Genomic DNA, 25,497 nt, shown 5'->3' with positions numbered 1-25,497 from the left:
TTGTCTTCCCTTGGTTAGTATCAAGTCTGGATATACTGAATGGTGCAGCTTTCCCTCCTCCCGCTGCCATATGGAATATTAACTAACTTAGAACTGTTTAATCTCTGGTTACCTGACCAGGTTCATCCCTCAAGCCAAGCTACAATACAGCCTAAGCAAAAGTTTTTGTAAGGAGGGCATGCTGGGGTGGGATGGGCTTCACCTCTCCCCTAATAGCAGACGTATCTTTTCCTCTAGGTTGGCTGATCTCGTACGGTGGGCTTTAAACTAGTTTTGCCGGGGGAAGGGGCTGCTTTGAGTGGAGAGGATGCTTCACCAGCATGCAGGGTGACAAGAGGAAGGGAAGCAGAGGTAAGCATCAACATCTGAGGAGCAGGGGGCCACAACTGTCCTGGGAGAGGGTAGAAGGCACGAGCACCCTCAGGAGGCCTCAGGTGCCTATACACTAATGCTCGTAGTATGGGGTGTAAGCAGGAGGAACTATGCCTCCTGATTGCGAGTCAGAACCCAGACGTAGTTGGGCTCACAGAAACCTGGTGGGACCCTACCTATGACTGGGCGGTTGACATTCGGGGGTACACCCTACATAGAAAAGACAGGACAGAGAGGAAAGGTGGAGGGTGGGGGGTTGTGCTCTATGTCAAAGTGCACCTCACATCATCAAGGATTAGCTTTGGGTTAGAGGAGGGTCGGGCAGAGGCACGATGGGTCAAACTACAAGGGGGGCGTGGAGAAAGGGATCTTAGGGTGGGTGTCTACTACAGACCACCCAACCAGGAGGAAGAGCTGGACCAGGACTTCTCCAGTCAGCTTATGGAGGCGGTTAGGTCAAGGGATGTCATTGTCATGGGTGACCTAAACTACCCAGACATTTGCTGGGAGGAGCAGAGAGCCAGGTCTGACTGCTCGTTTAGGTTCCTGGCTGTATTACAGGACCTTAACCTTATCCAGGAAGTGCACAGCCCCACTAGGGGTAATGCCTTGCTGGACCTGGTCCTGGCCACGCGGGTGACCTGGTGAGGGGACTGCAGGTCCTTGCCCACCTGGGCAAGAGCGATCATCACCTGCTGGATTTCACTATCCAATGCAAGGTGTCTAGGGCTCACACCAAGGCTAAAGCCCTGGAATTCAGAAGGGCCAAGTTCAATGAGTTTAGGAGACTATAGGGGGAGGCACTGAGCTCCCAGGAGGTAGAGGAGATGAGAGTCCATGAGGGATGGTCGTACCTTAAAGGTGCGATCCTCCAGGCCCAAAGGATAACAGTCCCTGAGAGAAGCAAGTGGCGTAAGAGTGCTCAGAAACCCCCTTGGCTCAGCAAGGGCATTCAGCAATGCCTGAGGACTAAAAGGGAGGCATACAACTAGTGGAAGGGAGGAGCTATCACCAAGGAGGAGTACTCCTCCTCTGCCCGGGAGTGTAGGAGGGCTGTTAGGAAGGCCAAGGCAGAGATGGAGCTCAGGCTACCGTTCAGCAGTAAAGACAAGAAAAAGTCCGTTTTCAAGTTCATTGGGAGCAAGAAGAGTGCACCAGGCAATGTAGGGCCCCTGCAAGACACAAACGGTAATCTGGTGGACACGCCAGACAAGAAAGCTGATATTTTTAGCAATTTCTTTGCCTCTGTTTTCCTGAACAGGGACCGGGATATCGCACCTACCAGAGTTAGGGACAGTCTTGGGGATAGCTCTGTCAGGCCTTCAGTCAGCGCAGATGTAGTTAGGGATCTTCTGAAAGGGCTAGACATTTTTAAATCTGCAGGTCCAGATGCCCTTGCGGAAAGTGATCCCCAAGATCACTTTCTGCCTCTGTGCTTTCAAGAGGGGAACTACCCAGCCTGCATGTGTGCTGTGAATTCCCTCTCCCAAGGTGCAGCACCCTGCATTTGTCTACATTGAAACCCATCCTATTCTCATCTGCCCACTTTTGTAGTCTGTCTAAATCTAGTTGCAGCCTCTCTCTCCCTTCAAGTGTGTCCACCTCACCCCACATCTTAGTGGCATCAGTGACTTTGAAAAGCGTGCTTTCCACCCCCTCGTCCAAGTCACTGATGAAGATGTTAAACAGTGCAGGCCTGAGGACTGAGCCCTGGGGTACCCCACTGCTCACAGCTTGCCAGGTTGAGTACAACCCGTCCACTACTACTCCCTGGGTGCGCCCCATCAGCCAATTTTTTACCCATCCAATTGTGCAGGCATCAATGCCGCAGTGACTTAATTTATTGATGAGGATGGGGTGAGAGACAGTGTCAAAGGCCTTCTTAAATTCTAGAAGACTAAATCCATGGCAACACCATCATGCAAGGATGTAGTTACTTGGTTATAAAAGGCAATTAGGTTGGTCAGGCAGGACCTGTCTTTGATGAACCCATGCTGATTGCCCCTGAGCATGATCTCCCCTGCAGCGCCCCCCACAGATGTGCTCCTTGAGGATTCTATCCAAGATCTTCCCGAGCACCGAGGTGAGGCTTACAGGCCTATAGTTACTTGGGTCCTCCTTCCTCCCTTTCTTGAAAATTGGGACCACATTAGCCAGGTTCCAATCCCCCGGCACCTGGCCAGATGACCACGAATGCACATACAGCTGGGCCAAGGGCTCCGCGATAATCCCTGCCAGCTCCCTGAACACCCTTGGGTGGAGGGCATCTGGATCTGTAGATTTAAAAATGTCTAGCCCTTCCCGAAGATCCCTAACTACATCTGCACTGACTGAAGGCCTGATAGAGCTATCCCTAAGATTGTCCCTACCTCTGGTAGGTGGGATATCCCGGTCCCTGTTCAAGAAAACAGAGGCAAAGAAACTGTAAAAAAATATCAGCTTTCTTGTCTGGCATAGCCACAAGATTACGATTTGCATCTTGCAGGGGTCCTAGATTGCCTGGTGCCCTCTTGTTGCTCCCAATGTACTTGAAAATGGACTTTTTGTTGTCCTTAATCCTGGACGCTAGCCTGAGCTCCATCTCTGCCTTGGCCTTCCTAACAGCCCTCCTACACTCCCGGGCAGAGGAGGAGTATTCCTCCTTGGTGATAGCTCCCCTCTTGCACTGGTTGTACGCCTCCCTTTTAGTCCTCAGGCATTGCTGAATGCCTTTGCTGAGCCAAGGGGGTTTCTGAGCACTCTTACGGCCCTTGCTTCTCTCAGGGACTGTTATCCTTTGGGCCTGGAGGATCGCCCCTTTAAGGTACGACCATCCCTCATGGACTCCCATCTCCTCTACCTTCTGGGCCATCATTGCCTCCCCCAATAGTCTCCTAAACTCATTGAACTTGGCCCTTCTGAAGTCAAGGGATTTAGCCTTGCTGTGAGCCCTTGATGCCCTGCATTGGATAATGAAATCCAGCAGGTGATGATCGCTCATGCCCAGGTGGTCAAAGACCTGCAGTCCCCTCACCAGGTCATCCCCCGTGGCCAGGACCAGGTCCAGCAAGGCGTTACCCCTAGTGGGGCTGTGCACTTCCTGGATAAGATGAAGGTCCTGTAACACAGCCAGGAACCTTCGCGAGCGGTCAGACCTGGCTCTCTGCTCCTCCCAGAAAATGTCTGGGTAGATTAGGTCACCCATGACAGTGACATCCCTTGACCTAACTACCTCCATAAGCTGACTGGAGAAGTCCTGGTCCAGCTCTTCCACCTGGTTGGGTGGTCTGTAGTAGACATCCACCCGAAGATCCCTTTCTCCATGCCCCCCTTGTAGTTTGACCCATTGTGCCTCTGCCCGACCCTCCTCTAACCCAAAGATAATCCTTGGTGATGTGAGGTGCTCTTTCACGTGGAGCGGAACTCCCCCACCTACAACTTTCCTCTCTGTCCTCTCTCTTCTATATAGGGTTTATCTCCGAATGCCCACCACCCTGTCGTAGGTAGGGTCCCACCAGATTTCTGTGAGCCCAACTAAGTCTGGGTGTGTGGAGGGGGTTACTGAGGGCATGCCCATGTAGTGTGTGTAGGGGAAGGACACTCTATGACACCTCTGTTGAGTGTATTGGGTTGGCAGGACGCTGCGTGTGTCTGTGATTGGTGGGGGGTGCGGGGCAGAGTGGGGAGTTAGTGGTAATGTAATGCTGGGACCCTGTGGTGTGTGTGCTGGGGACAATGCTGAGGTGCTGCCTGTGCGTCACAGCTGGGTGCAGAAGGAGGCGTGCAAGCGGTGGCTGTGAGCCCCCGGGGCTGGGGCTTGTTGCGTGCAGGCAGGACTTGCCTGGGTGTCACCCAGGTGGAAGCCATGGGGAAGGCGTTTTTGTCTGCAGGCCAGAGGATCTGAAGGATCTAGTGGTGGGGCAACATCTTGACGTCTGGTGGCAACATCCACCAGACGAGGACTGCGCGCAGGGAAGGTGGCAGTGGCAGGGGTGTTACAGGGTGGGCAACAGCCACCCCACAATTCACCGTAAACTCCCCAAGATCCTTCCAAATGCCGCTGCTGCCTGCGCTGACTGCAGCCCCAGCCCATAAGCCCCGCCGGCACAAACTTGGCAGTGGCCCCAGCCACCAGCAGCAGCCCGCCTTCACCCTGAACGTGGATAAGGCGTCAAAAGCCCCTATGCCTTCCCTGGGGCATTTACTGCTGAGGGAGCTTCCCTCCTCCCCACGTCCCTGCACACACTGTACTAGCCACTTGTGGCTCTGTCTCCCACCCCATCCCACCATGGCTGGGCAGTGCCTGCCCCAACCCCATTCTCTTCCTCACTGTGAGAGCTTCAATGTGCCCCCTGCACGCCCCTTCCACCCACCACAGACTTATCAGACCAACAATTCCCTCCAAGCTGCCAGGCTGCATTCCTGACCCCGTGCATCCTGTGCCTGTGCCCATGCATGGAGCAACACTGTTGGCCACATGAGCCAAGAAAAGCCTATTTCTGATAATGTTAATATTCCATTTCTTGGTGCTTATATAATATGAACTGGTGTATCGGTGAACCTCTAGTACCTTCCCCAGTCACCCTTTCCCTGCCCACCACTACTGTTGTCTGTGGCTGATTGTCGGGGAAGGCGGAGCTGCAGAACAGCTTCTCCCATGCTGTAGCCAGGCTGAATTAGTGGCTGCAGCAGGCGGGTTCCTCCTCTCTGCCTAGATGCACCAGGTGTTCTCTGATGATGCCTCTGCAAAGCAGAGCTGAAGAGGGGAAGGAGCAGCTGTGGATCCATCCCTGGCATCAACATAGGACAGCAGTGGGCAGGAGAAGGGATAATGGGAGCAGAGGGTCCTTGCTGCTGAGGAGTAAAGGGAAGGGACTGGGGTGGGCAGAGGGTGGTACGCGCCGAGTTCTTGCCTGATCTGGGGCTAAAGAAACCTAGCTCCTGCTTCCCATCATCCTAGATCCGCCCCTCTGTGGTCTCAGTGACCACGGGGTGTGTGTGTGTGTGTTTGTGTGTGAGTGTGTGGATGTACATCTGGTACCAGAGGGAGTGTCAGGAGCACTGCTGGCCACAGTGGGTCAGGGGTGTGATGTTTGTGTGTGTGTCCTGGGGGCACACTCCAGGTCTGGATTGGAGCAGAGCCTAGGTCTGGGGTGCTGGGAATTTGGGTGGGAGGTCATGGAGAGTTCAGGGCTTTTCCTGGGTCAGTGGCCTTTCCCTGTGGGAAGCTTAGGGTGAGGTGTCTGTGAGGGGGAGCCCAAGGGCAGGCAGTGTGTGCTGCGGGTGCACGGCCTAGGGCTGTGGGCTCCCTTCCTCCTGTGTGTTGCACAGTGCTGTGGACTTGTTCTCTGGTTCTTATATCCCCAAGGGCTGCCCAAGAGCTGGGGCTGGCACTGCCATGATGGGTGCCCAGCATGGAGGGGACAGCATGGCAGGTGGGTGCAGGTGTGGGAGGTGCTGGGTGCATGGTTGCAGGGTGCCATTCAGACAGGCTGCCCAAGAGCGCAGGGTTAGTGCTGAGACTGACACATGAACCTAGACTTAGTGACCTCTCATGGCTGGAGTCCAGTTGACCTTGGTGTCGCTGTTGCAGCAGCATGTGGCTGCCTGGGACTTCCCCACGAGGCCTGGCCCTTTGTGTGTCTGGCTGGTGTGTGTTTGGCCCTAGTGTAGCCAGGCTGATGCTCTGTGTCTTGCTCTTTCTGAGCTGTTTGCGGGGTCCGGGTGGGAGTGTGCCAAGGGCCAAGTCTGGATTTGTCGTTCTTGCAGGGATGTTGGAGGGTTTCACATTCTCTCTGTGTTCGTAGATTCGGTTATAGACTATAGTGGGGAATTACAGAAAAACCTGTAACTTTGTCATTTTTTGGCTGACTCAGATAAAACTTGCAAGGATGGTAGCCCCTGCTGAGGCCATGATGTCTGCCAGTTCTCAAGGAGGTAAGTGCAGGGGTTGCTGGAAAGCTGCACCTCAGGCTGCTGACAAGCAAAACTCATGGCATGTGTGACTTTGAATGTGTGTTAAGATGCACTCTTACTGGTGCTGGGGCCTCTACACAACATGGTAGTGTGCCCCAGTGAGGCCTCCTCCTCCCCTACAGCCTCATCCCAGTCCACCAGTTTGAATACGAAGAGGTAAGTAAGCAGCACATTGGCACTAGCAGCATCTCAAGCAGCTGTTGTGTCACAGAGCCTTTCTTTCTTTCCTGCAGGAGCTGCTTCTCCAGGAGCTCACAGAGAACTCTCCCTTCCAACTCCAGCCGTGGGGATTAGATATACATAGGGCCCTGCCTCCTTCCGGTCAGCTGACTGGGGACATGTGCTAGGGGTGTTGGTCTAAGGATATGGCACTGGCAGACACTGTTGTATAGGTCAATCTGCTATCTTTTAGTAGACTAACTGAAAAGTTGGAGAAATATATCTTAGCAAGCTTTCAGGTTGAAACCACTTTGTCAGGCTGAGAAAATACCTGCAGTTGGCATGTGCGTTGTCCCTGGATAAAAGGAACAGTATAGAAGCCAGAGGCTGGCATGCAATGCAGGTAAGAAAGCCAGTCAGTGAAAATGGAAATGGAGGAGTCAGGGGGCGAGAGAGACAGGCTGGGGTAGGGAAACGGGGTATGTAGCAGCTAAAAGTGGAGTGGTACCTGCTGCTACCTGGGCAGTCAGATGTCCAGCAGGTTGTAGCGTGTCATAACTCCAATGTCCATATTGAGTCCATGAGTTTCTGTATCTAGGAGGTTGATAAAGTGAAGTTCATAGGCTCCTGTGTGAAAAGCGGTTGGGAAATTCAAGCAAGAGCCTAACATGGCTAACCTCATCACCAGGAGCCAACTTCCTACAGCCAAACACAGAAAACCTGCCAACATATCTCCAGTCCCCCCACAAACTGCACACCAGAATCTATCAAAGACAGAATATCCAACTACCTGTGGGGAGAGATTGCTCACAAAAAAACCTTTCTGTCTCCAGTCTCTCAGGCCTGATCCTCAAAGGGAATTTACAAACCACTTTTCACAGAAGAGCCTATGAACTTCACTTCATCAACCTCCTAGGTAGAGAAACTGATGGACTCAATAGAGACTTTCGATTGATGAAACACTACAACCTGCAGGACATCTGACCCCTTAGGTACCTCTCCACTTTTACCTGCCACGTCCCCCTTCTCCAGCCAGTCTTTCTCACCCCTCGATGCTTCCATTTCTATTTTCACTGACTGGCTTTTTTGCCTGCATTGCATGCCAGCCTCTGGCTTCTTTCCTATTCCTTCCATCAAGGAAGAGCACACACAACAACTGCAGGTGCTTCCTTAGCCTGCTGAAGGGTTTTTTCAACCCATAAAGCTGGCATCCCAGGCAGCTAAGCTGAGCTTACCTGGAGCCTCACAACTCCACTGCAACCAGCAAGCCTCAGAACTGTCAAAGACATGATGGGTCTGGGCTTTCCCCAGCCAGGACTATGTGCGTGCATGTGGTGGCTGGAGGTTATGGCGCCTCCTGTCCGCCTTTCACCAGGGGGATCCTCAGTCCTGGCATTTCCTGGGGCTGCCATGCCACCGGCAGTCCCACCAGGCCTCCCAACCCTGGCAGAGTGCAGTTTTAGTGGTCATGCCCAGGACCTGGGGCCTCCTCCTTCCCCAGAGCCCCAGCCCATACCTCCAAGTTTGTCCTGGCACGGGACCTCAGCAGGGACATGTTCTTCCCCTGCTGGCTGGTGATGCACTGAGTGCCCTCTTCAGCTCAGAGAGCAGAGCATTAGCTTCTGTGTTGTGTTTAGTCTGTATGTGTGTCTAGCTAATAACTGTATGTAATCTCTTCTTCTTCTTTGTTTTATGATTGTCTGACTTCTTCTGTGTGGTGTTTCATAATAGCTATTCTGCTTCTATGGTGCTTGCGTCTGACTTCTTCTGCTGCGTTGTGTTTCATCTGTACGTGTGTGTAACTAAAATAATATTTCTTCTTCTTCTATGAAGTATGTGTCTGGCTTTTTTCTTGTGCTTGTTCTGTATGTGCATGTAAGTATATAATATCTCTTCTTCTTCTCTGTGTATGTGCGTGTGTGTAATGTATGTGCCTCCCGATTCAATTCGGACTTGGTGATTCGGCCTCCGAATCGAATCAGCGCCCAAAACCCTGCACACCCCTAGTTCAGAGAATGGTGAGGACAACTTGCTGGTCATTTACAGCACCAGTTGGTGTGACAAAGAGAGCCGGATCAGAAAGCTGGGTTGTGTGGTGTCATCGGAGGCCTGAGATTTCAGCACCCATCATTGAGGTGTTACGGGGCACGCAGGGACCAGAACTGAGGAGAGGAAGCACATGGCCGTTCAATCTACCATGTCCTCGCTAGTCAGAGACATCAGCTCCCAGTCACCCCTCTCTGGCCGCTCTTTCATTGCCTGGGGGGCCACGTCTAGCGGCAAGTCGGTGTCTTCATCTGGCCGCTGAAACCAGACAATGATTGTGGGCTCACTGTCCTGGCATGGAGGGGTGTCTTTGGAAATGTCGTCCATTTGCTTGGGCCTCAGGCTAGTGTCATCCAAGCTTGTGATGGTACTGCTGGTTGTCTCTGACAGCTGCTGGTCCTGGGAGTCAGCATCTCCCACCGTGTCATCACTCTGGATTTTGTTCAGAGAGCTGCCGGGGAAGCAGAGTGGGAGGGTGAGAGGTGGCTCGGGGGAAAAGGCACCTCGATGCCCTCAAGGCCCCAGGAAGGAGTTAGGGAGGCTGTTTGGGAAGGGTGTGTGCCAGGCTGTGGGCAGGGACAGAGACTGATCCTGCTCTGCATGGGCTGGCAGCCCCACCGGAAAGGCTAAGATGAGCCATGGATGGGGCATGGTTCCTGGGGATGGGCTCAGAAGGTCATGTCACGGCCATGTCAGGGCCAGGGTAGTCGGGGCAGGGCCAGTGGGTGCGTTTCCTGGAGGTCCCTCCTGCCCCTCCCACCCTGGTCTCAGCCCCAAGAGATGGATGCCCCCTGCCTCCCCGGTCTGCCCCCAGCCCTGCCCCAGGGCTCCCACCTGTCCTCTTCCTGCCAGCAGTAGCAGGTCAGGGCCAGGCACAGGCAGCTCCAGCACCCTAATTCCTGCAGTTGGTTCCTGTCCCTGGAAACATCCGACATGTTCTTGGGCCTCGGGCTAGGCTCATCAGAGATCGTCATGGTGCTGCTAGTTGTCTCTGACAGCTGCTGGTCCAAGCTGTCATCAGATCTCACCGTGTCCTTCTGAAAGCTGCTGGGTGAGCAGAGAGGGAGGATGAGAGTTGGCTCCAGTGTTGAGGCACCCCGATGCCCTCCAAAGCCACAGGAGGGAGCTCAGGAGGGTGTTTGGCAGGAGAGGGAGGAGCAGTGTCAGGAGACTGGGCCCTGGTGTGTGCTGCTGGGTGTCCCCAGGCTGTGGGCAGGGACAGGGACTGATCCTGCTCTGCATGGACTGGCAGCCCCATGGGAGAGGCTGAGACGGGGAATGGGTGAGGGCTGGTCTGGGGGGATGGAGTCAGAGCGACATGCCATGGCCATGTCAGGGCCTGGGCGGTCGGGGCAGGGCTGGCGGGCGCGTTTCTTGGAGCTGACCAGGCCGTGCAAAGGTCCCTCCTGCCCTTCCCACCCTGGTCTCAGCCCCAGGAGACGGACACCCCCTCCTCCCCCGTCTGCCCACATCCCTGCCCCGCGCCTGCCACCTGTCCTCCTCCTGCCAGCAGCAGCAGGTCAGGGCCTCCCACAGGCAGCTCCAGCATCCGCCCCTCTCCATCTCCAACCTCTCTCGCACAGCAGCCAGACTTTCTGCAGACACAACTGCAGCCGGAGCTGACCGGGGCCAACTGCCGCAGAGTGGCAGTTGGGGCATCAGTCTCCCCGGCGACTGTGTGCCAGGGCTTTGTGATGCAAGCGACTCGGCTGGTCATCGCGGCACACTATGACATCAGAGATCCCTCAGCCAACCCCAGCCTCCCCTGCGACTCATTTGCATTCCCATGCCTGATTGGCTGAGATGCACCATGGGGTTTGCCAGGGGAAGGGCAACCCATTTTCATGGAGAGCAAGTCGAGCCTGAGCAACTTGATTTCCGTCTGTGCCAGGCCCTGTGGGTCGGGGGAGAGCAGTGGGTGTGAGAACCGTGCTCTTCTTGAACTGCAGCTCGCAAACAGGGATAAAGTGGTGGGGAATGTAATAGTGGATGGCAACTTGGGCAGCAGTGCCCACGGGATGATTGAGTTCAGCATCCTGAGGATCCCAAGACACAAGCACAGATGTGCCGTTGTTGGCTACAAATGTCCAACTCAGGATCCTTAAAATTCTGGTTTATTAGGCAGATTGAAACACTGAATGAAGTTAAATCATAAACCTTGTAGCTGGTCCCTACACACACACACACACACGGACACACGGACACACGTGCACACACACAGTAGCAAGCTTCAGAGTCAGGTATACCTATCCTACAAGCGCTGGAGTCTCCTGTCGATGACCAGTCGAGGCTTCTTTCAGCCTGGTTTTATCCTCCAGAAGGGGGTCACCGGCTGGTCCTTCTGGCTGGACAGGTCAGGTGCTGGTCGAGTTGGAGATCAAGAGGGCGCCGCTGAGGGTCACTTTTCACTTTTTTTTATGTATCCTTGGCAGACTTTGGTGACTCCCCAGTTTTCAGGTTTGCCCAATCCAGGGGTCGTTGACCCTCGTGGGACTTCCCCACCTCAGTGGCTACTGGATGGCATCTGTCAGCCCCAGGGGTCATCCGCACGTACGTGCAGGTTTGGGAGTCCGTTGATGAATTTTGAATAGGGCTCTGGGAGCAGTCGATTTGGAGATATTCAGCCCAAAATTTGGTCCCCGGCGTTGATTAACTCAGGCCAGGGCTTCTAGCCCTTGATCAGTGACGTTTAGAGATTTCCCAGTTGTTACATTGTCTTTTATTGAGTTCTTCCCTTGCTTGATCTGCAGTTTCCTTAGGTGTTAACGACTGTCTGCTGCTACAGTGTTACACATTAAATCACTGATTCACTCTCTCTTTCAGCAGCCAGCCTGATACAGGGAAGGCAGTTTGACTTCTGCCCTTGTTAACATTGTTAGTAAACTCATTTATAGTTGAAAGTTGAAAGGTGAGGAGTATAAAATATAAGGTACAAATGCCATGGCACACAAATAGATGAACATACCAAAATACAAGGGAAGATGCAAAATGCACACATCCAAATTTTAAAACACAATTCCTTATCTTAAAGTGAAAGAAAGAGGAAGGAAGAAAAGGTAGGAGAGGAGAAACATATCCAAAGAGGGGAGAGCAAATGCAGGCAAGAGGAAAAGGGGGCTTTCTGCTACAGCCTCAGACCGTGGTCTTGGACTCATGTCCAATGTTTTGGAGAAGCCTTGACAATCCTGGCTGTGCTGAAGATGTAAGCAAGGCACTTAGTAGGTGTTGTGTGCTTGAGCCTGGGAGCCTGTCGCTGGCTGTGCTGTGACGCACGGGCCGGGGCGTGTATGACAGGTGGAAGGATCCAGTGTCATGCTGGTGTAGCCCTGTGGGGTCAGGCCAGCACTTGGGACGTCAGTATTGCACTGTTAGACAAGAGGGCCTGGTGTACTATTGCACATACACACACAACAATCAGGTGCACACACACACTCAGGGTGCATGTACCCCCAGCAGGTGTGCACACACACACACTACCAAGTCAGGCACATACACATCCCAAATTACCAGGGTAGGCACATGCATGCCTATCACAACTTCAAGCACCTATACAATACACACCCCAAAAGTTAGACAAAAATCTATTATCAATACCCACACACTCAGTACACATACACAGATCACTAATTCGTGCATCGCACACACAATGGCATACATACATACATATATATATATATATATATATATATATATATATATATAGGACTTCACACACAAAATTCCCACCTACACATGCACACATGTGAGTTCCTAACTTGGATGGTACAGTATGTCTGTGTGTGTTTGGTGTACTTGGGATACCTGCAGGAAGGTTAAGGTGAGAGCGAAAGTGTAAGGAGTGAAAGTTGCTGGAGCCGGGATTAGAAGCGGGAGACTATAGAGAAGCTGGCTGAGGAACTAAGGCTTGGGGTTACTTAAGGTCAAGTGGCCCCAGGATACCTTGGGCTCACTTGGAGCCAGGGTGGAAGTAAGGGAAAAAGCCCAGGGGCAAGGAGGAAACAGGCAGAAGATAGAGGCAGAAAGCTGGGAGATCAGGGGAAAGGGCAGTGGAGACAAGGCAATAACAGTGGCAGAGATCAGGAAAAAAAGCAGTGGGGATGAGATAATGGCAAGGAAACAGGGATTTGCAGGCAGAGTGGCACTCAGGACAGCTGGAGCCACAGGAGTGTGGGACAGGTGTTGGAGGTGGTGGTGACCCACAAGCAGGAGAGGGAGAAATCAGACACAAAAGTTAAAAGGGGCGAGGAGCAGAGATTGGAGCAGGGCCAGACCTGTAGTAAAGCAAAACCCAACTTAGGGGTCCAAAAAGCAGTTTTATTAATTGAACACTGTACTATAGCGCTTGATTCCTACACACACACGCACATGCGCTCGCGCACACACAAACACACACACACACACACACACACACACACACACACACACATTGGTAGCAGAAGAAAGAGACTCAGTGGAAGGGTTGGAGTCCTGGTAGGGAAGAGAAACGGAGACCAAGTTCTTGGTTGAAGAGAGGATGGGGGTGATAGCTACGTAGCCATCCTGGAAGGGGGTCATTGTCCAGCAGGTGTTGTCCAGAGGGGGTTGCTGGCAGGGCCTCTGGGTGGATAGGTGGTGTGGCGTGGTGCTGGTCCAGATGGAGATGGTGTTCCACTGGGTCTGTCTTCCCTACCCGTATTTATAGGGCACACTCCCTAGGACCCTAGTGGCAGGGGCGGCCCAGGCAAGGGGCAGCCCCTGGTGTACTGAGCATGTGCACTCCTAGGTGTGGAATTAAACAAAATGAATGCCTTAAACTTTGGTGAAGCTAAATTACTATTTGTAAGATGACCGTGACAGCTGAGTGGGGAATTACCGGCTCTGCATTTTAGAGCAGCCAAATTGAAATGTTTGTTCTTTGTAATTCCCCTGCAACTGCTTCACTCACGGTGGCCTTGAGATAGCAGGAAAGTATGTGCCTGTTCTTCCTGAGACACCAGAGTGCTTGTTAGTTGTCTTTGACTGCTTACTCAGAGAATTTTAATTTTGCAATCATGTCCTGTGTAACGGCTGTTCAAAAGCTTATATAAAGTGCATGATTCTGTTTGAAGGCAGAGACCTTCCTGGAGTGCTTGGTGAATCCATGTCCATCTGAGATCTCTCCTACAGCTGTGGCTCTGAATAAAAGCTTCTGCTTGTCTCGGGCGGCCGGAGCCGACCCGAGGATCGCTAGTTTAATCGGACGTCAGGTGGGCCAGCAATGGAGAGGCGAGACAGCTTATTGGTTTTAAAAGATTGCTTTTACTTACGCCGCGTGGAATGGCCGCGCAGGCTTCGAGGTAGCTTGCTTGCGTTGTCACAGATAGTAAAATGATTTACGAGTAAACGAGCTTTTGAACGAAAAGCAACCTGCAGGATAGTGGGGTACGTGAAAAGGACCCGGTGACGGGGAGATATCGGTGGGTGATCAGTCCGCCAAGTTTCCTCGATTGCGCTACAGTTCTCCGTGGTTACTCTGCCGCGTGCTCAGAGGTCTCCGACTTGGGCGGAAGCTGCATAAACTTTTGTATGTCCGGAGTAGCCAATAACGGACTGAATACTAATGAGGCAGAACGTGACCAAATTTGAAAGTAACTGCGGTTATTCAGGGCAGTTCTATTGTGACAGGGGCACTCGACTCATTTGGTTATGACATGCCCCCTTGACCATGTCACAATAGACAAGGGCATTAGGTTACAGGCAATTTTTGTCCAGGAACTCGTTACTGTTACACGGTTTAGCATAACACGTGGATATACTTTTATATATACAATAGTGGACAGTTTAACAAGTTACTTTTTAACAAACTATAAAATACAACGATTTATATACACAACGATTCATACATGCATATATACACATATATACATATATACACACGAAGACATATTTGTTTAGTGGAGTAACCTCATTATGCTCTTAGAACACTGATTTTCTGTGCCATCATTTCCAATTTAGCGGTCTTTCCTCATTTATTTGCTTAAAACTATCGAAACACATTAACCTTGTCATGCATTACCACCTGTTTCTCCTCTCAACTACTTGACACCAAACACTTCCTGCCCTCCATTCACCTATGACCTCCTTCACGTTTGTCTGTTGTGCTCTCTCGTGTCTCTTCTCTCATTTACCCTAAATCAATGCTTCTGTCTACACCCGACCTTTCTGCGACAGCCCCAAAACCTTCAGATCACCAATGCTGTTCTTTTGCAGTAATTCAGAGCTTGCATAATCTGGTTACAGTCAGCATGTCAAACAACTTGGACTGCTCCGTTAAGTGAGTTATCCTTCCCACTCAAAACATTATGGTTTGGCTTCACTGTGTCTTTAAAACAAAACAAAACAAGTATGTGCAAGACAATTCTGTAAACTAAGGGTGTAAACATGGGGTCATTAACAGAAAAGGAGGAACCGTAAGCACTCAGTGAGGTTATCTGTTGATGAGCCGTTAGTTATGGCTTTGGCCTAGAATGATAGAAGGTTCAGAACCGAGTTGGAGGTTTCGAAGTCAGCTCTCGTTCACCGAGGAACCTATCGGTAACAACAGGAATAGAGTGACGACCCTGCTCGCAACATATAAGTAGGCGGCCATTGCTGTGCTGACTTAGATGTGCCGTGGTCTAGTGCTCGGTGGTTTTCGTGATCGGGCAGTCACAGATTATCGCTTCGTCACCGTCGAGCCTGCAAGGGAACAAACAAACAAACAAACAAAAGGAAAGAGAAAACTGGGAGAACGATAAGGCGGCGAGCTAGCCGGTTGTGATGAGCCACGGTTGGTAATCGGTCATCGTTTCTTCCTATACATCAAAGATGAAGCCTAGTTCATTTGCTAGGTTCCGTTGACCCTCGTCTCCCAGGATGCGCAATTGTCGCTTCGTAAGCCTGGAGCGGTGTAGGAGGAACCGGAACATGGCTCTGTCCTCCGGTGTTCGTTGCGGCAACGGTTGCGATTCTTGTGGGGCGTCGGACTCATAACGCCTCGGTCTTTGGGCTTCGACGGGATACGCTGAGGTTCGGTGTTCCGCGTTACTGGAGACTCTCGCGGACGGCTTCATAAAGGCTTGCAACCATGGGAGGTGGCTCAGGAGGTTTCCTGCCTGCTGCCCGTTCATCGGGTTGAGGAGAAGTCGAAGCATTGTGGTGTTGTCTCTCCCATAGACCTCTATGCAGGCTTCTATGCTGTCAAGGGTTGCAGGAACAGTCTCAGGGTTCCATAGATGACGGTGAGGCCACCCTCCTCTGCACTGAGCCCGTGTCAGTCCCAACTGGTGTACGCTGGGGTTCCAAGAGGCATATGATACCCCTATTATGGCTAGCAGGAGTTGTTCCGCGCTGAACTTTGGTGGGCGGCCGTTGTGCCACACGTGGGATTTGTAGCTAACTTGGCCTGCAACAAGCGCTTGGAGTGGGATGGGCCAACGAGCGTTACTCGCTACTACTTCTAAGTTGGTGGCGTGCCCTCCACTCCACAAGGCTTGGCGGGTTAGGAAGTCAGCCTCTTCTAGGTCCAGTAAGTCTGACCCAAATTTCATTATCAGGCGTCCTAACCACATAGCTAGGGTCTCTTCAGGCTTCAGTTTCAATTCCTTATACAATTCTTGCACTTCTCCCTGCCTGCGGGTGCAGCATGTAGTGGTGATGGTGCGAGTTGCACCCTGCGCGTCTGTAACTTGCTTGACTAGTGCTATCGGGTGGACCACGGTTGGGAGGGGCGTTGGCTCGTCGGGCGGGAGCGCTGAATATAACTTCTCTTCCTTATAAGGGGGCGGTTCCCTAATTTGCGCTATGTCAGGGGGCGGGGTTTCTTTTGGCGCCACTCCGAGGGGCGGGGCCGAGGACCGCGCGACCGCCCCTTCTTCCTCAAGACTTTTTGCGCGTTCTTCTTTTTCCCCGGCACCATCTTGGAATGGCGGCGGCTCGGGGTTCTCTAATGGTTTAGAGCTTTTCTTTTCTGCCGCCTCCTTAGCCGTCTGGGCAGCTGTGAGCAGTTGAACCTCTAAATTTGCATTTTCCTGCAGCAAGGTTGTAATAGTGCGGAACATTATGTTCAACATTTTCCCCTTGTCGCACTTCGGGCCCGTCCACCGCGCCATGACACAGTCCTCCGACTCCCAACTTTTCCTGGAGATCCGAAAGCAGCTCATGCCCCCTTGACCCGGGCGCTAGGGTCGGGGGATTAAACCTGTCAACCGGTGTTGGTTCTTCGCCCTCTCTCACACACCTTATACAGCGGGCGTACTCTTGGGCAAGAGTTGGGTCTGCTACGCCCGTCGGTTTTACTCCGGCAAAAGACACGGTGCCTACTTCGTCTCGGGGTCTGAATCGGACCCGCTCATTGCTCACCACGCACCCAAACGCCCCGGGGTGAAGGTGTGCTTCCCATTCGTTTGAAACTCCTTTTTTCCCATTTTAGCAAAAGGTAGCCGCTGATGAGCCTTTCGGTCGACCTGCCCGCTTGGTGGTATGCGATGTGGGCCCATAGCTCATTCAAGTCAGCCACATGGCGCCCCCCTGTGCGCCAGGGGCAACACTCAATTAGAATCTTCTTCACTGCTGTGCCCTTGGATCCTGTTTGTGATGCCATGTCTCGGGCGGCCGGAGCCGACCCGAGGATCGCTAGTTTAATCTGACGTCAGGTGGGCCAGCAATGGAGAGGCGAGACAGCTTATTAGTTTTAAAAGATTGCTTTTACTTACACTGCGTGGAATGGCCGCGCAGGCTTTGAGGTAGCTTGCTTGCGTTGTCATGGATAGTAAAACGAGTTATGAGTAAACGAGCTTTTGAACGAAAAGGAACCTAAAGGATAGTGGGGTACGTCAAAAGGACCCGGTGATGGGGAGATTTCGGTGGGTGATCAGTCCACCAAGTTTCCTCGATCGCGCTACAGAGTTCTCCGTGGTTACTCTGCCGCGTGCTCAGAGGTCTCCGGCTTGGGCGGAAGCTGCATAAACTTTTATATGTTCGGAGTAGCCAATAATGGACTGAATACTAATGAGGTGGAACGTGACCAAATTTGAAAGTAACTGTGGTTATTCAGGGCAGTTCTCTTGTGACAGGGGCACTCAACTCATTTGGTTATGACACTGCTGACCTGACCCTGAAGTCTACACGTGTTTTTCCACAACCTAGGTAAGGACATGCAGTTTCAGGCATCTGTGACGGTGGGTTGACTGATTTTTGCAGCAGTCTTTGTTTTCCAAATCTTGAGCCAGGGAGGGTCAATGCAGGGAGCTGGTTGGGTCATCGAGTTGATGGTTCAGTAATTCAGAGGAAGTTATTTTTAGACCTACTGCCATTGGCTTTCAAGCACCCTTGTTCATCCCTGTTCATTTAGGAACCAATTTACAAAGGAGGGATAGGCAGGACTCATAGGTTACAAAATACTTACATAACAGGGCATGGGGACAAGATGGGAACAAGATGGGAACCTGACACACAAAATGGATACTAGACATCACTCATGCCAACCCACCTTGCATGCCTAAATCGTACGATGTTAATATGAAACAATAAGTATCAAGACACAAATGATAGGAATACAATATAATACAATACAAAACAGTAAAAACCAATACAAAGCTAACAGAACACTATTTACAATATAAAAGCGGCTTATTACAATAGTAGCATAGAGGAATGTAGCCTACCTAGTACTTCTTCTAATCGCTTATAAGGGATAGAGAAGGCAGAGAGAAAGTCAGAAATGGTTACGGGAAGGGGAGCGAATGTATTTTAAAAAGAAAAAAAAGGGAAAACTAGGGATTTTGCTACACTGGGCCCCGGGGGCTCCAGCCGGTCCCAGGGAAGATTGGAGTGCAAGGGAGGAGGGGAAATTGTTGGAAAAGACCCGACACAATCATCACTAGTGTGTGCCAGAAACAGAGCTAAGGGAGCAGGGGAAGGTCCAGTGAGCTAAAAGGCCTGATGTGTCCGACCCAGCAGGTAGAGCACGGTGCTGGCACCTGCTGCCTCTGCTGCTCACACAGGCAGGCGGGCCCTGCAGGGCTGGCTTTTGTGCAGGATCTCACGGGCTTTCACTCACTGTGTGTATTTCTGCCATAGAAATCCTGGGCCGTGTCTGTAGGGTGGAGCCTACTCAGGCTCAGGTGCAGTTGGCTGCTGGAGGTGTCTCTGCTGATGCTGAGGCCACTGTTATAGCTGGTGTTTCCATCATGCAAGATAACTCCTACCCACTCCACCCCTTCCCCTGATGCCTTTTCAGATCTCACTGAAGAAAATATAGGTGTGGCTGTTGACTGAGATGGGTTTGAGACCCAAAGGGTTTAGGAGCCTGTAGAAGGAGATTAAGACCTAGAGGATTCTCACAATCTGCCTATGGGCCAGGTGTTGTCTCCCCCCCACAATGAGTGGGATCAGCCACTGGGGACCCGCCCTGGTCAGTGAGATTGGCTCCCAGCAGACCCCCCTGCTGGTTGCTTACTGGTGTCAGGTGGGGCCCGTGCCCCACTGACTCAAGAGGCACCAATCTCCCGTGATGCACTTAACTGTACAGTCTCTAGACTAAGCTCCAGCAGCGTTGGGGTGTCTTGAGGTGTTCAGGAGAGCCTTGCTCTGGGGAGCAGTGACAGCTTGTTGCACAAGAACTGAGGGAGTGACACTCCGGGAACAGAAACATCTAATGTATTTGGATGCAGCTCTTCTTGTGGGGAAAGAGGCTCCCAGGGCCTGAGGATTAAATGCAGAGAATTCAAAAGGTTATCTGGGAAACGGGTTTTCAGGGTATTAAATATTTGGCCTTTAACTGGGCAAATGAGGGAAATGGGTGAAAAAAAACAGCATAAAAAATCTTCCTTTCCTCACGTTCCCACTTGTTCCTTTGTGGTTGGTTCTTTATGGCTGTTCTTTGGCAGTGGTTTTGGCCAGCAGGCTGGTTGGGCAGAGCAGTGGACCTGAGCCTGTCCCCAGAGCCTCAGTGGAAGAGGGTGCTGGTGGCAAGGAAGCTGCAGGAGCTGGGCCGTGGGAGAAGGAGCTGGGGCTGGAGGTGACCCAGAGGCTCTTGCATGGCCTGAGCTGAGGCAGGAGGGTCAGGGGTGGGGGTTGGACTCCATGTTGGGAATAGTGGGGTGTCTGTGAGAGGCAAATCTCTCCCCACAGAATCCAAGAGGCCTCCCTCCGCCCTCAACATGTCTCTGGGGCACCTGGTACTGGGCACTAGGGGCCCTGACTCTGCCCCTGCTGCCACCCCGACACCTGCCCCAAGCCCTCATCTGGGAGCAGGGCCAGGAGGAGCAGAGCCCAGACCAGGGTGGTCCTGGAGCTGCAGGAGGGCAGCCCAGAGCCCAGAAGGGAAGCTGAGCTCCTGGGGGCAGTGGGCCTGAGCACCCCAAGGGACAGCCTTGAGCAGGATCTTACTGACCTTTGCATAGACATAGTGTGCCAGGGCCTGGCCTGGGGAGGCTGGGGCAGATGAGAGAGGATGTCTGCCTGTCTGTTCCTGGCCACACCTCTCTGTCTTTTCTGGGGAAGCCTGGGTGAGCTCTGTAGGATTCATCCTTACACTCCTTTAGATGGGAGCATTTTGGGGCCCATCCCTGGGACTTGGGATCATGGGACGAGCCCACGAGTGTCCTGTTGGGCATTTGGGATTGACAAAACTATCACCATGATGGTCTCTCTTCCCCCTTCACCACCTGCAGTGACAGGGCACAGGGAATGTCCCCTCGACCTGCACATATTCATCCCATCCCCTTCCTGGGGGCAGAGCTGGGCGCGGGGGCAAGGGTCTGAGCAGGAAAGCCCACCCCTAGCCACTGCACCATGCTGGGGAGCTGAGTTGTATCTGAGCAGGGAAACAGAGAACCCCACTGGATCACATGGGGGCTCCTGTAGGAGTCTAAGGAAATGGGAGATTTTTCCCTCCCCCTGTAGCAGGGTGGGAGATTTAGGTGGCATTTGTAACTCTGGATTTGCAGATGGGAAGGGCACATGTGTATTTGTTGGTGCCTGTGTGTGTGCACCTGCCTGTCACTGCTGTGTGTGTGTGGACATGGAGTGTCACTGGGAGTGTGTGTGTATGTGTGTGTGTGTGTGTGTGTGCAGGTGTATGTGGACCTGTGTGTGCACCATGAGAGTGGAAGCAGGGGGCACTGTCCACATGCTGTGCCAGCACCAGGCAGGGGAGTCCGTGCTGCCCCCTGCTCTGGGCTGTTGTTCCCGGGATCTTGTCATTCCTCCCTGCACAGAAAGGGGCTCAGGCTGAGCTGAGCTGTGGCCCCAGGGAACCGCTCTGTGGTCCCAGCCCCAGGCACTGCCCTGATGTGCCCTGACCCCACAAGGCAGAGATGAGAGCGGGCCTGAGGATTTAACCAGGACCCCCTGGCCCCGGGGGCTGCTCCATCCACTCCATGTGGCCGCACTCCCTGGGTCCCGGCAGGCTCCTATTTAACCAGGATCCCCCGGCCCAGCGCTGTCCCTGTGGTTAACTGCCAGCCCAAAGAGTGCAAGGTCTAGCGTCCTACCGGGCCGTGGGCACCCCTAAGCCAGACCAGACCCAAGGTACCCACAGCCCCAGCACTCAGCACCTTCCCATGTGGGAGGGAACCCCCAGGTTGCCGTGGCAATGGTGCTGCTCCCTGCAGTGTGACATCACAATCCCCAGCCTCAGCGCCAGGCCCCAGCTCCGCCCAGTGCTCTCCTGGCTTCCTCAGAGCCCTCGCTCGTCCCACTCCCCAGCGTGTTTACTTATTTCTCTTCTCCAGAGTTAGTTGCTTGGTTCGTTCAGTAGCTGGGTCGTTCGGTAGTTGTTTCGTTCGGTAGTTGTTTAGTTCGGTAGCTGGTCGTTGGTCGTTTGGTCATTCGGTTGTTCATTTGTTCAGATGTTCGTTCCTTCATTTGGTAGTTCGTTTGTTCATCTGGTAGTTAGTTTGTTCAGTTTTTTGTTAGATAGTTCTTTAGTTCATCCATTAGTTACTTAGCTAGTTATTTATATGGCAAGAGTTTTTAACCCGAGCGTCCAAAGTGTGCGACTGTGGAGACGTGACTGCCCTTTCTCATTCAGCCGTGGGGGCAGCACTGGGGACACCCCACAGGCCCGTCACGGGGACTTTTTGGAGATCTGGCAAGATGCTGGCAGGGGCTCAGGTTGTACAAGAACCCACGATGCGCCCCATGCCTCCTCCCTGCTCTTGGCAGTCAATCTCCTCTCTTCCTCCTTCAGGTCAGTGGCTGTGTTTGCTTGCAGATGCTCCAGTGGGAAAAGCGGCTACCAGTGCGCCTGCACTCCAGCAACCCAGGTGATGGTTGGCCATGTGCCCCCCCCCATGGCAGCAGTGAGGGGTGGGCAGCATGGGAGTCTTCAGGGCTGTGTGGCTTCCCCTCTCAGCAGGGTTTGCCTGGGCAGACCAAGCCCCTGTTGTTCCAGGACAAACCTAGACAGCCCCAGCTCCGTGCCACACCGAACGGTCACCCCCTGCTCCATACCAGCAAGTTCCCTGGGGAGGGGAAGCAGGACTGGCTCCTACGGGCTCCTCATTCTGTGCCAGGTCCTGGCCCCTGCCCCTGGCCCTGGCCCTGCCCCTGCCCCTGCCCCTGCCCCTGCCCCTGCCCCTGCACTGGGAGTCTTCCCCCTGGCAATGGCCTGCTCCCCTCTGCTCCCTTGCAGGGTAGGGCCCATCCTCACAGTGGGGTTCAGTCCCACCCAGCCTGATGCGTAGCCCTGAATTCCCATCAGCACCACATGCTAGCCTGGGCACAGGCAGGTGGGCAGGAGGAAGACTCCCCGCATTAAGGGCACTCTGTTTGTGCCCTCCCTGGGGGAAGGCTGGGAGAGGAGGGAGACTGCATCTGGTGAATTTGTGTCCAGTCTGAGCTGCGGAGGGGCTCATGCAGTTGCATGGGGAGGGGGCAAGGTCTCTGTGCATGATGGCATCTCCTTCTCCCTCCTTGGCCTCCATTGCCAGGGCCCGAGCTGATCCAGCCCCTCACGGCCCCACAGCACTTTGTTTCACCCTCCAGAAGCCTGTTTGGGGCCAGAAGACCCCTCCCTAGCCTTACTGCCACTTAACCCTTTGTCCCCTGGGAGCCACCCATGCCAGGGGCATTTGCATCTCGGCTGACCAGCCAGGTCCCTGCGGTCTCTCCCAGACCTGCTCCCTGAAGCGACTCCCACCCCGACACCTGTGGAGGAAGGTCTTGCCCTTGTGGTTCGCAGGACTCCTTGCAGGTGCCCCCACACGTTGTGTGCCAGAGGGGTTGGTCACCCTACACCCTGGCAGCAGAGTGGGTCCAGCTGACACGCAACCCCTTGTCCCTCCTCAGGACCAGGCCCAGGAGCAGGAGGAGTGCTGGGGGCAAGTCTAGGGGTGGGGGAAACCCTAGGTGGGGAGGGTGAGGTACAGGGCTCTCCTGATGCAGTTTGCAGGTAGGGGAGCTCTTCCTTCTCCAGGAGGTGGGGGTGAATTCAGTCCAGGACCAGTTTCTGACCAGTTCCTTTTTGTGCAATCAGGAACATTAGCCCCCACCAGGAAAAGGAGGCAGGGTCCCAGCACAGCACAGGGACCCAGACCAATGTGCCCCTTAACACAGAGGCCACCACCCAGGCAGAGGCCCTCAGGCATGAACATGCCAGCACCCAGACCATGACCCTCTGCCTGGCTGAGGAGGGGTGTCAGAGTGAACCCCTGTGCAAAATGGAGGCGAGCACCCAGACAAAGTCTCTCTGACATCAGGAACAATCAGGACAGGGGGAGAGGTATGGTGCTTTTGGTGCTGTTAGTTTTGAGCATGGGATCAGAGCTGGATGGGAATTGGGTGGTGATCTAGGCAGGTCAGGGTGACCCATGATGACCACCCCACAGGGTGCCAGTGCCCTATACCAAGCAGTTGTCTCCTGTGTCAGTCCCTCATCATCTCAGGGCCTCTGGATCTCCCAGTTTGTGCCTATGACAGTGATTCTTTCTCCCTCCTTGCAGCACTTTGCACTTGACTTTATTAAACTGCATCCTATTCTGTCTATGATCCATCTCTGAACAGTTACTTCTTGTGCAATCAGGAGCAGATGCAGCTCTCAAGGAATGGAGACAGGGACCCAGGCCAGTCAGTTCCCCACCATTGAGGCCAGCCCCCAGGCAGAGGGCACCCAGCATGAAGACACCTCCACCCAGACCAGGACCCTCTGCCTGGCTGAGGTGGGGTGCCAGGCTGACCCCCTGCTGAAGTTGGAGGTGAACACCCAGACCAAGGGGCATCACTGTCTAAAATAGACAAGACAGGGAAAATGTGTGATGCTTTTCCTAGTGTTAGCTTACTGAGCATGGGATTTGTGTGAGGAGTGGAGGGAGGGCTGGTGCCAGGTCCTGGGAAGGCTCTAGCAGGTTAGGAGAAGGATGTGTTGAGATCCAGGACTCCTGGGTTCCTTCCCAGCTCTGGAGGCCTTGGGAGAGAAGAGATGAGTGAAGGGGAAATGCCTAGTGTATCTTTAGTAAGTGCCTTGCCCGCAAATCCCTCCAGCGCCCTGTGTATCTAGGTGGGACAGGGCTGGGGAAGGGGCTTCACAGGCCTGGGCTCTCTGGGCTGGAGGTCCTGCCTGTAGTGTATATCCAGATTGCACCGAGGGAGCAGATGCAGGCCCTGGCAGCACAGAGGGAGGAAGAGAGATGAGTCTGGCAGGGTGCTTAGGGCCGGTCCCTGGTACAGAGGCAGTGGTGGAGAGCATGGGGTGGTGGAAGTGGTAGGGGTGTGGGGGTTTGGGGTGTCTGAGAGGTGCCCAGTGTCTGTGCCACTCTCCCCAAGTGCTGACACTGCAGCAGAGGAGAGGAGGAGAAGGTGGGGAGCAGCGAGAAGGTGAGTGTTCCCCCTGCACCGTAGCAGGCCCCAGGACAGAGGGACTGCCACTCCCCAGCCCACATGATGATCGGGTGCCTCCTGCCTCCAGGCCACTCAGGATGCCCTGTCCTGCCTGTCTGCCAGGGCCCTAGTGCCCTGTATGCACCAGCTATCTCCTGTATTGGCTCCTCTTTGCCCACCTCTGGGCCCAAGGACCCTGTTGCAGGGGTTCACCCAAAGGTTTGGTCAGAGTTTATGGCCCAGGTGAGGCATGCAGGGGACAGAAAGCCCCACTGAGCCATGTGTGAGAGCCGTGTTCTTCTCCCTGCTGGGGAGACTCTCCTTTACCCCGTGGTTGTTCCTGGGTATGAGCAGAGGGGCCAAGATCCACCCCCGTCCCACTCATACAAGTTTCTTCTTATCTGGACTGCACCCCACTGAGCATGCCCTGACTCTGCCCCTTCTCCCACAGGTTCCAGCTGGCCGGGATCTTCCCTTGCAGAAGGCAAACAGCTGAACTCCTCCTTTCCCCTTCCAGCCCTTTCATCTCCTCCCTCCATCCTCCCCTGCCTGATCCAGGAATGGGCTCACAGGATGCCAGCATTAGTGTTTCTTCCACTCTAATCATGTAAGTGGTTTCTCATTTCTTGTAGGTTTCTGCAACCTCTTCCTATGTCTCCTTGTCTTGGGCCTGCACGCTCCAAATGAGGGGCCGTCATGACCTTAGGGCTTTTTAGGGCTACAAGGAGCCATGCCCTCTGAATGCACCATACAAATACAGGCTTAGACATTTTTGTGGAAGGCTGCTGCTTTTATGAGGAAGGAAAATGCTCGTGCCCACAGGTCATCAGTCAGACAGCCCTGGGGAAGATGAATTAAGCAGGCTATATGCAGGCTGATCCAGCCCTTGCCAGTCCTCCAACCCCCAGCCTTTTGTGTCTCCATTTGCTTCTGGCATTCAAAGGTTTTGGAAATCTTAATGCTGAGATTTCCCACCTCAGTCTTATGTATGCTTGTAACAGGTTCCTCCCCTCTGCACCTCAGCAGTCTGGCTCAAGTGGCCCTGCTGCAATGAAGGCAGGCAGCACCATGCCGAACAGAGGAGCCCCCCTGATTGCCCTGAGGATCTGTTGCAACAGCCTAAGAGTGGACCACCAGGGGCTTGCA

The 25,497-nt window shown here is 53.5% G+C and overlaps 1 protein-coding gene and 1 long non-coding RNA gene across 2 annotated transcripts in view; both read left to right on the top strand.

The window, feature by feature from the left end:
* The window catches only part of LOC132250066 (scavenger receptor cysteine-rich type 1 protein M130-like), a 339,402-nt gene that overhangs the window by 256,285 nt on the left and 57,620 nt on the right, over positions 1-25,497 (top strand). The gene's annotated exons all lie outside the window — the stretch shown is intronic.
* LOC132250276 (uncharacterized) lies at positions 242-24,151 on the top strand. The gene is made up of 3 exons (XR_009461941.1): positions 242-351; positions 21,725-21,800; positions 23,558-24,151. It is a non-coding gene; the product is annotated as an uncharacterized LOC132250276 (long non-coding RNA).

The sequence above is a fragment of the Alligator mississippiensis genome, chromosome 4 (genome assembly GCF_030867095.1).
Source record: "Alligator mississippiensis isolate rAllMis1 chromosome 4, rAllMis1, whole genome shotgun sequence".
NCBI classification, from domain to species: Eukaryota; Metazoa; Chordata; order Crocodylia; family Alligatoridae; genus Alligator; species Alligator mississippiensis.
Note: the sequence above shows the minus strand (reverse complement) of the source record. Positions and strands in the feature narration are given on the sequence as shown.